Source organism: Staurois parvus, unplaced genomic scaffold (genome assembly GCF_062004578.1).
Source record: "Staurois parvus isolate SC_StPar_1 unplaced genomic scaffold, SC_StPar_1.0 ptg002895l, whole genome shotgun sequence".
In the NCBI taxonomy this organism is placed as follows: Eukaryota; Metazoa; Chordata; class Amphibia; order Anura; family Ranidae; genus Staurois; species Staurois parvus.
Window position 1 is genome coordinate 1 of NW_028320691.1, and position 10,444 is coordinate 10,444.

General features: G+C 51.9%; 1 long non-coding RNA gene across 1 annotated transcript; it reads left to right on the forward strand.

The window, feature by feature from the left end:
• Positions 1-712: 712 nt before the first annotated feature.
• On the forward strand, positions 713-8,784 carry LOC149428952 (uncharacterized). The gene is made up of 2 exons (XR_016310657.1): positions 713-1,918; positions 8,293-8,784. It is a non-coding gene; the product is annotated as an uncharacterized LOC149428952 (long non-coding RNA).
• Positions 8,785-10,444: the final 1,660 nt, after the last annotated feature.

The following is a 10,444-nucleotide window of genomic DNA, read 5'->3' on the forward strand; positions in this document are numbered from 1 at the left end:
CCTTTCATGTGTCCCACTACAGGGAGGGAGGGGGGCAACTTCCTCCTCAGATCACCTAGGACAGGGGGAGGCAACCTGCGGCTCTCTAGCTGTTGTGGAACTACATTTCCATGAGGCATTGCAAAGATTACTAAACACAGTTACAGCTATGACTTGCAGAGGCTTGATGGAACTTGTAGTCCTGCGGCTCTCAGATTGCCTAGCCCTGACCTAGGCGATCGCAGCGGAGTGGGGGTGGGTACCTGTCAAATTCGGGAACCGCTCCCCCTCCCCCGCTCCCCAAAGGTGCCAATTCTTAACCCCTTCAAGTCCAGACACTTCCCCCCATTCAAGTCCAGACACTTCCCCCCCCCCCCCCCCCCCCCCCTTCCAGTCCGGACACCTCCCCCCCCCCCCCTTCCAATCCAGGCCAATTTTCAGCTTTCAGCGCTATCACACTTTGAATGACAATTGCGCGGTCATGCAACACTGTACCCAGATGAATGTTTTAGCATTTTATTGAGACAGATAAAACTTTATTTTGGTGGTATTTATTCCCCGCTGGGATTTTTATTTTTTTGCTATATAAATGAAAAAGTCCAAATATTTTGAAAAAAAAGTGTTTTTCTTATAAAATTTTGCAAATAATCTTTCTTCATAAATCTCGGCCAAAATTTATTCGGCTTTCTTTTTAAGAAAAAAAATAAAATAACCCAAATTAGTATATAACCAAGAATTCTAATTTTTTCAAAAACATTTTTAATTTTATTTTTTATATATATATATTTTTTTACATACTGTCACCCTAGCAGTGCGGTGTTACCATGGTGACACTGTACTAGTGGGAGGCGATTATTTTTATTTTTTAACACTGATTGCTTTTACACCCATAAAGGCTGTAAGAAGAATCATTTATCCTCTCTGGCTGCATTCCTGCAGCCATTGATAAATACTGTGTGAGCTGTGATTGGTCACAGCTTGATCATGGTACAAGACTGTTGTGAGTGGCCCCTGTACCATGTGATCTCTGTGATCATTCACAGATTTCACACATAGTAAGCAATGATGTCAGAAGTGACATCTTACTACTGTTCATGTGATCACTGATTGGCCAATCAGTGATCACATGATCGGGACCTCGCACAGAGGTCCTGTACAGCGATTGGTGTTCCACTGTTTCCTCCGGACACAGCGGGCACTGGATCGCGGCGCCGCACGCTCCTAGTGAGCACACACAGGCAGGAAAATGCGGGAGGATGTTTATAAACGGCCACCGGCTCCTGCACTGCTCTGTTTTTGTACATGGGCCGGACGGGAAGTGGTTAATGGGGAGCGGTGGACAAAGCATTAAAGCGGTACTTCCCCTTTTGGGTGGAGCTCCACTTTAACTGCCTGGACCCGGCACCAGCACACCGCAGCCACGTACACCGCACAGGATTGCGGGGAGCTTGCAGTGCGGCGGGGCGTATAATTCCTGCCGTGGCCACAAAGCGCACATGTGCACCGTATGCTTCTGCCGCTAAAGGGGAAGCTGTAAAAAAGGTGAGATTTTACCGCCCCTCAACTGCTAGTGTGAACGAGCCCTTAAATACACATTCTGTCCCAGTCTGTATTCAGAACTCATAAATTCCCTTCTGCTCTCGGCCTCCTCCAAACATTACATTTTTTTTTCTGTGATCCGACCTGTCAGCAGGCGGCTCCGTTCATTCTCCGCGGTCCCCGTTTCCTTGCACAGCTCTCATTTGTTTTTTTTTATTCTAACAAATGATTGTTTTTGCATCTTTTCTTGTTCCAGGTATATGAGCCGACCGGTGATGAGCGGTCCCGGCCTGTATGATCCCACCACCATAATGAACGCCGATATCCTGGCCTACTGTCAGAAGGAAGGATGGTGTAAACTAGCTTTCTACCTGCTCTCCTTTTTCTACTACCTTTACGGGTAAGTCGCGTTGTACACGCCGCGTCCTCGTCAGCTCGCAGTCATTGGTCACGTGTGCGTCGGCTGGTTGGAAGTCACGTGATTCTGACGTTATACAGGAAGTGATCATTAAAGTCTTGACTCCACAGTCAGCGCGGGTTCACACCGATGCGGTGCGGAAATCGCAGCGTTTTCTGTGGGAATTCTGCACCGCATCAGAATCGCCCCCCCGTTCATGCGAACCGCTGCGGGTGTGTATGTTAACGACACCCCGAAAGTGGTCTGCAAAACGCGGCGTGATGTGCAGAATCGGATCACAGAGGTGTGAATACCGGCAGCACAGTGGCTAAATGGTTAGCACTTCCGCCTGGCAGTACTCGGGTCATGGGTTCAAATCCCAACCACGGCACCACTTGCCTGGAGTTTGCATGTTCTCCCTGTGTCTGCATGGGTTTCCTCCGGGTACTCTGGTTTCCTCCCACACGCCAAAGACATGCTGGGAGGTGAATTGGCTCCTGTCTAAATTGTCCCTAGTATGTGTATGTATGAATGTGAGTTAGGGACCTTAGATTGTACGCTCCTCGGGGGCGGGGACTGATGGGAATGTATAATATATATGTAAAGCGCGGAGTACATTGACAGCGATATATAAGTACCTGAAATAAATATTAGTGCGGACCCAAAAAAGGGGTCCTGCAAGTTATTGATGCTCTTGCACACAAATCACATGTGATTTGCGCAGGAATGCTGTGCGGTTTCTGTTCGAATCACGTGTGATGTACCGAACCTCATGTATGTGAACCCAGGATTAACGATAAGCCCGTGTTCACACTGCTGCGGTGAGGAATTCTCAGCGTTTTCTGTGCGAATTCCGCACCGCATCAGAATCGCACCTCATTCATGCGAACCGCTGCGGGTGTGTATGTTAACACCCCCGAAAGTGGTCCGCAAAACGCGGTGCGATGTGCAGAATCGGATCACAGAGGTGTGAATACCCGTACGATCCAATTCTAATGCTGACCCAAAAAAAGGGTCCCGCGTGTTTGCGGTGCGATTAGAGCCATACATAATGTACGCCGCCGATCGCACCGCACACAAATCACGTGATCTGCAGGGAATGCGGTTCCTGTGCGAATCACATGCGATATACCGCACCGCAGATATGTGATCCGGGGCTGAATTTCTATTTAACCGCTTGCTGACCGCAGATAGCTGAATGGCGGCTTCACTGCTGCCGGCAAGTTCTGGGTGGGCGTCATGACGTCCTCTCAGAATGCGCTCTCCTGCGCGCCCCCGCCAATCTCCGTGATCGCGGTGTCCTACAGATACAGCTGATCACGTGGTGTGGTAGAAGGCCAATCACAGTGGGAAATGCAGTTGCCAGTTATCAGCTGCACCTTCCTCACACTGTCACAGCGTGAGGACAGTATTGCCGAGATCCAGCAATTGTCCGAGTAGGGATTGGCACTGATCATCAGGGCACTGGTGATCGGTGCCACCCACCTGTGCCCAGCAGTGCCATGCATCAGTGCCACCCACCTGTGCCCAGCAGTGCCATCCATCAGTGCCACCCACCTGTGCCCAGCAGTGCCATCCATCAGTGCTGCCCACCTGTGCCCAGCAGTGCCATCCATCAGTGCTGCCCACCTGTGCCCAGCAGTGCCATCCATCAGTGCCACCCACCTGTGCCCAGCAGTGCCATCCATCAGTGCTGCCCACCTGTGCCCAGCAGTGCCATCCATCAGTGCTGCCCACCTGTGCCCAGCAGTGCCATGCATCAGTGCCACCCACCTGTGCCCAGCAGTGCCATCCATCAGTGCCACCCACCTGTGCCCAGCAGTGCCATCCATCAGTGCTGCCCACCTGTGCCCAGCAGTGCCATCCAGCAGTGCCGCCCACCTGAGCCTAGCAGTGCCGCCCATCAGTATCTTCTCATCAGTGCCCTTCAGTGCTGCCTATCAGTACTGCCCAGCAGTGCCATCCATCAGTGCCACCTGTCAGTGCCCAGCAGTGCCGCCCGTCAGTGCCCATCATCAGTGCCTCCTCAGTGCTGCCTATCAGTGGAACCTCAGCAACGCACATCAGTGAAGGAGAACAATTACCTGTTTGCAAAATTTTATAATTGAAACAAAGAAACACTTTCTTTTTTTTCAAATTTTTTGTTCTTTTTTTGTTTATAGCGCAAACAATAAAACCTCCAGCAGCGAGTAAACACCACCAAAAGAAAGCTCTATTTGTGTGGAAAAAAATGATAAAAATGTCATATGGGTACAGTGTTGCATGACCGCACAATTGTCATTTAAAGTGCGACAGTGCTGAAAGCTGAAAATTGGCCTGGGCAGGAAGGGGCTATAAGTGTCCGGTAGGCAGGAAGGGGGTAGAAGTGCCCTGTAGGCAGGAAGGGGTAGAAGTGCCCTGTAGGCAGGAAGGGGTAGAAGTGCCTGTAGGCAGGAAGGGGGTAGAAGTGCCTGTAGGCAGGAAGGGGGTAGAAGTGCCCTGTAGGCAGGAAGGGGGTAGAGGTGCCCTGTAGGCAGGAAGGGGGTAGAAGTGCCCTGTAGGCAGGAAGGGGGTAGAAGTGCCCGGTAGGCAGGAAGGGGGTAGAAGTGCCCGGTAGGCAGGAAGGGGGTAGAAGTGTCCTGTAGGCAGGAAGGGGGTAGAAGTGTCCGGTAGGCAGGAAGGGGGTAGAAGTGCCCGGTAGGCAGGAAGGGGGTAGAAGTGTCCTGTAGGCAGGAAGGGGGTAGAAGTGCCCGGTAGGCAGGAAGGGGGTAGAAGTGCCCGGTAGGCAGGAAGGGGGTAGAAGTGCCCGGTAGGCAGGAAGGGGGTAGAAGTGCCCGGTAGGCAGGAAGGGGGTAGAAGTGCCCTGTAGGCAGGAAGGGGGTAGAAGTGCCCTGTAGGCAGGAAGGGGGTAGAAGTGCCCTGTAGGCAGGAAGGGGGTAGAAGTGCCCTGTAGGCAGGAAGGGGGTAGAAGTGCCCTGTAGGCAGGAAGGGGGTAGAAGTGCCCTGTAGGCAGGAAGGGGGTAGAAGAGCCCGGGAGGCAGGAAGGGGTAAAGGCCCGGTAGGCAGGAAGGGGGTAAAAGCGCCCGGTAGGCAGGAAGGGGGTAGAAGCGCCCGGTAGGCAGGAAGGGGGTAGAAGCGCCCGGTAGGCAGGAAGGGGGTAGAAGCGCCCGGTAGGCAGGAAGGGGGTAGAAGCGCCCGGTAGGCAGGAAGGGGGTAGAAGCGCCCGGTAGGCAGGAAGGGGGTAGAAGCGCCCGGTAGGCAGGAAGGGGGTAGAAGCGCCCGGGAGGCAGGAAGGGGGTAGAAGCGCCCGGGAGGCAGGAAGGGGGTAGAAGCGCCCGGTAGGCAGGAAGGGGGTAGAAGCGCCCGGGAGGCAGGAAGGGGGTAGAAGCGCCCGGGAGGCAGGAAGGGGGTAGAAGCGCCCGGGAGGCAGGAAGGGGGTAGAAGCGCCCGGGAGGCAGGAAGGGGGTAGAAGCGCCCTGTAGGGAGGAAGGGGGTAGAAGCGCCCGGTAGGCAGGAAGGGGGTAGAAGCGCCCTGTAGGCAGGAAGGGGGTAGAAGCGCCTGTAGGCAGGAAGGGGGTAGAAGCGCCCGGTAGGCAGGAAGGGGGTAGAAGCGCCCGGTAGGCAGGAAGGGGGTAGAAGCGCCCGGTAGGCAGGAAGGGGGTAGAAGCGCCCGGGAGGCAGGAAGGGGGTAGAAGCGCCCTGTAGGGAGGAAGGGGGTAGAAGCGCCCGGGAGGCGAGGGGTTAAGTAGTATGTTTTGGCCAAGCTGACCCAGATGATCTATTTACTGCGCTAATAGTTGCGATCGCTGAGCGCGTGAAACATCGCAAAGTGACGGCAGAAAAAGACCAAGTGGTCCATCCACGTCCGCCCATTTTTATTTTTTTGTTTGTGTTTTAACCCCTTCCCCTCCAGAGAATTTACCCCCCTTCCTGACCAGACCATTTTTTACGATACGGCGATGTTACTTTAACCCCTTTGCGCCTGCGCCTCCCGGCCCTTTAAGGGGTTTCAGATGCTGGGAGGCAGGCCGCGGTTTTAGGGTCATGTGACCACCACGATTCGCTGTCACGGCAGTCACATGATCGGAAAAGGTCCTAATCATAAGGGGAGATCGGGGACCTTTCCGCTAAACAACGACATATGTGCTGGGAGGGTGCAGGGCATGCGCTTTCAGCACATGTGTATTTTCAAATGGTACGCAAATATGCGGCCGCTTGGCGTCAAGGCCCAGACTCCGGGAGGCCGCATATTTGCGTGTGCTCGGCGTCAAGGGGTTAACTTACAATTGTGCGGTCATGCAATGCGGCACCCAAATGAAATTTACTTTTTTTTCCCCACAAATAGAGCTTACTTTTCGGTGGTATGCGATCACCTCTGCGCTTTAATTTTTTGCGCTATAAACAAAAAAAGAACGACAATTTTGGAAAAAAAAACAATATTTTTCACTTTTTGCTATTAAACATGCAATATAAAAATTTAAAAGATTTCAGCCAAAATGTATCCCGCTCCGTGTCTTTGCTAATAAAAATCCCAATACGTGCAAATGAATTGGTTTACGTGAAAGTTATAGCGTCTACAAATGGCGGGATAGATACAGGGATTTTTTTTGTTTTGTTTTTACTAGTAATGGCGGCGATCAGCGACTTATAGCGGGACTGCGGCGGGCATTCTGACACTGGGCGGGGGGGAACTGACTTGGTCTTGGTGTCACTGACACCCCCAGTGACACAAATACAATGATCAGTGCTAATAAAAAGCACTGACACTGTACAAGAAGGGGTTAATATCTGGGGCGATCAAAGGGTTACCTGTGTGCTGTGTGTGCTTCACTGTAAAGCATGCTGCTTTGTATGGCTCTGCTATGCAGTGTGCAGGAGCTGACGGGAGAGATCTGTATTGTTTATATACAGGTCTGTCCCCCGTCAGTAATCCTCGGAGATCGCCGGCTGCCAGCGGGGAATCACTAGCCGGGACCTGATGATCGACAGCTGAGGCCGCAAATGGCAGCGTGGATAGGGCGCGCACACGCCCCCTTCCTGGAACTGCAAAATAACGTGTGTGTGTGTACATATATGTGATTTTGCACGCCCGTGCCGCCCTGTAGCAGTATTTCTGCTATAGGGCGGCATGGAAGCGGTTAATGTGCTGCATTTACTGTATATATCCTCCGGCTACATCCAGTATACAGCGCAGTGTTTCGGCAACTTCCCATTCCACACCCAGAACAACATGCAGTTGGGCTGAGTGCAGCTCCTCCATTCACAGGAAGCTTTGTATTCTGTGAATGATTACATCGCTTCTTCTGATTGGCTGAGGTGGAGAGGTGGGTAAACAGCTTTTTGGAAAAAAAAATACACTAACAATCAAAAAAACAAATATATATCATCTTTATTTCAGGTACTTATATAGCGCCGACAATGCACGCAGCGTTTTACATATATATTGTACATTCACATCAGTCCCCGCCCCCGAGGAGCGTACAATCTAAGGTCCCTAACTCACATTCATACATACACATACTAGGGCCAATTTAGACAGGAGCCGATTCACCTACCAGCATGTCTAGTTGCAGAGAGATGAAAATACTTCCTTCTGATGGGGCACTCTGTGGGCTACATTGGCATATAAAACTATTTGTGGCCAGCATGGAGCGTGGGAGGAAACCCGAGTACCTGGAGGAAACCCATGCAGGCACAGGGAGAACATGCAAACTCCAGGCAGGTGGTGCCGTGGCTGGGATTCGAACCAACAACCCGAGTACTGCCAGGTGGAAGTGTTAACCATTTAGCCTGTGTGTGTCCCTTTTTTTTTTTTTTTTATGTCAAAACTCTAAAAACTGCAAACGCTGCTAAACACTAATACAAAAACGCTGAAAAACTCCTTTTTTTAATGTGACTTTACACAGCTAATGTTACCCCCCCCCCCCAGTGTGGGTGGAGCCTATGTGATGCGTGTGCCAGTTTACTAGGGGATATGATGCTGTGCAGGGAGACAAAAACCGGCACATCCCTGCTGTCAGTAGAGATATCTGTGTTATTTACCAGCACAGATCGCTCTCCTGTCATTCGCTCCGACAGTAGGCGGGCCGCAAATCTTTGGTTGGGACCGGCTAATCGGCATGTCAGGCAGCCAATGGCAGCGCGGGTAGGCAGGGCTACGTGACGTACAGTCCCTCCCAGCATCCGCAATGATATGGTCAGAACGCCAGGAATGTAAAGTCGGCTCCTGACGGGAATTCTGTCACACGGCCGGAAGCGCGGCATGAAGCGTTCTGTACAGCGGGGATGCGGTCAGGCTGGTGACACGGGAGGGAAATACACGTCGGGACAGATTTCAGGAGGTGTGTACAAAGATGGACTTCTGCTTTAATCGCTTCCTTTTGTTTTTTTCCTTCCAGCATGATTTACGTTTTGGTGAGCTCATAAGGACACGGAAGACGTTGGCTCCAGCTATTTGCATGCAAACTATAAACACTCTAGGCATTTGATCCGACCAGATCCCACCACAATGGCCGACGAGTCCCCGGATGACAAGTACTCCTGCGGAAGGCGCCACTTCCCGGTTTTAAACAGATCCAGTTTTGTGACGATGGGAAGTTTTTTTTTTTTTTTTTTGTTTTGTTTTTTTTCTTGTTTATGAAGACTGGGAAATTTATGTATATTTATCATTCTTCGAAGTTGTCTTTTTTTTCCGCAAATTTACTTGCTGCTTTTTCTTATGTACCCCGATATATATATATATTTTTTTTTCTTTTTGCAAGTCCTCTAGCAGCATTGCTAATTAGAGCAACGGGGCCAGTCAGGGGCCACAGAAAAGGTGTTCATCAGAGTGACTGCCGCAGAATTCACAACCCTGTAATTTTGGAATAAATTCCTTGCTGTTTATTTTACCACTCCATAGAATCCCCCCTGCTTCCTGGGCCTGGATGGTGTACAATGGTATGGGGGGGGGGGATGATTGGCCTGGATGGTGTACAATGGTATGGGGGGGGGGATGATTGGCCTGGATGGTGTACAATGGTATGGGGGGGGGGGATGATCGGCCTGGATGGTGTACAATGGTATGGGGGGGGGGGGGCAGAGAGATGATCGGCCTAGAAGGTGTACAATGGTATATGGGGGATGATCAGCCTAGATGGTGTACAATGGTATGGGGGGGAGAGATGAAGAGATGATCGGCCTAGATGGTGTACAATGGTATGGGGGGGGGGGGGGGGGGAGATGATTGGCCTAGATGGTGTACAATGGTATGGGGGGGGGGGGCAGAGAGATGATCGGCCTAGAAGGTGTACAATGGTATGGGGGGGATGATCAGCCTAGATGGTGTACAATGGTATGGGGGGGGGAGGGGATGATCGGCCTAGATGGTGTACAGTGGAATGGGGGGATAGTGATGGGCCTGGATGGTGTACAATGGTATGGGGGGGGGGGGATGATCGGCCTAGATGGTGTACAATGGTCTGGGGAGAAGGTGGGGGTGGGAATGATCGGCCTAGATGGTGTACAATGGAATGGGGGGGAAAGTGATCGGCCTAGATGGTGTACAATGGTATGGGGGGGATAGTGATGGGCCTAGATGGTGTAAAACGGTATGGGGCATAGCCATGGGCCTAGATGGTGTACAATGGAATGGGGGGGGGGGATAGTGATGGGCCTAGATGGTGTACAACGGTATTGGGGGGTTGTGATGGGCCTAGATGGTGTACAACGGTATGGGGGGGGATAGTGATGGACCTAGATGGTGTACAACGGTATGGGGGGGGGGGGATAGTGATGGACCTAGACGGTGTACAACGGTATGGGGGGGGGGGGGAGATAGTGATGGGCCTAGATGGTGTACAACGGTATGGGGGGATAGTGGTGGGCCTAGATGGTGTACAACGGTATGGGGGGGGGGGGATAGTGATGGACCTAGATGGTGTACAACGGTATGGGGGGGGGGGGGGGGGGGGGAGAGATAGTGATGGGCCTAGATGGTGTACAACGGTATGGGGGGGATAGTGGTGGGCCTAGATGGTGTACAATGGCAGGAGGAGAAGGGGGGGAGAATGTTCAGCCTAGATGGTGTACAATGGTGGTGGGGGGGTGGCACGGATCCAACGCACGTGCGGCTGTGACTTGAGATAAGGGGGACTTAATCCGAATATATATATACACGTATACAAGACCGGCCGTGATACACTTTCACAGCCCACGCTACCTCTGGCCACCACTAGAGGGAGACTCCAATCCAGCTGGCTGACCACATACACAGGTAGACACAAATCTTACATACAATCTGGTGCACTAATTAGGGTTGAGGAGCAGCCTAGCGATCGACATATCCTTCCAGGATTCCTCCAGCTATCCTACAAGCCAGAACCCCGGTGTTAATCACTCTTCCACTGTCCACAAACCCCCACACCAGACACACCACAAACGGTAGCTTGCCACCACCCAACAGTTTATCCGCAGAACGGTCTGCTGGGACACCCCACACACAGATCTCCGTCTGGCTAATCTGTTACCTTTACAATCTGCCAACACGCAGTGCAATTGCATACAGATTGG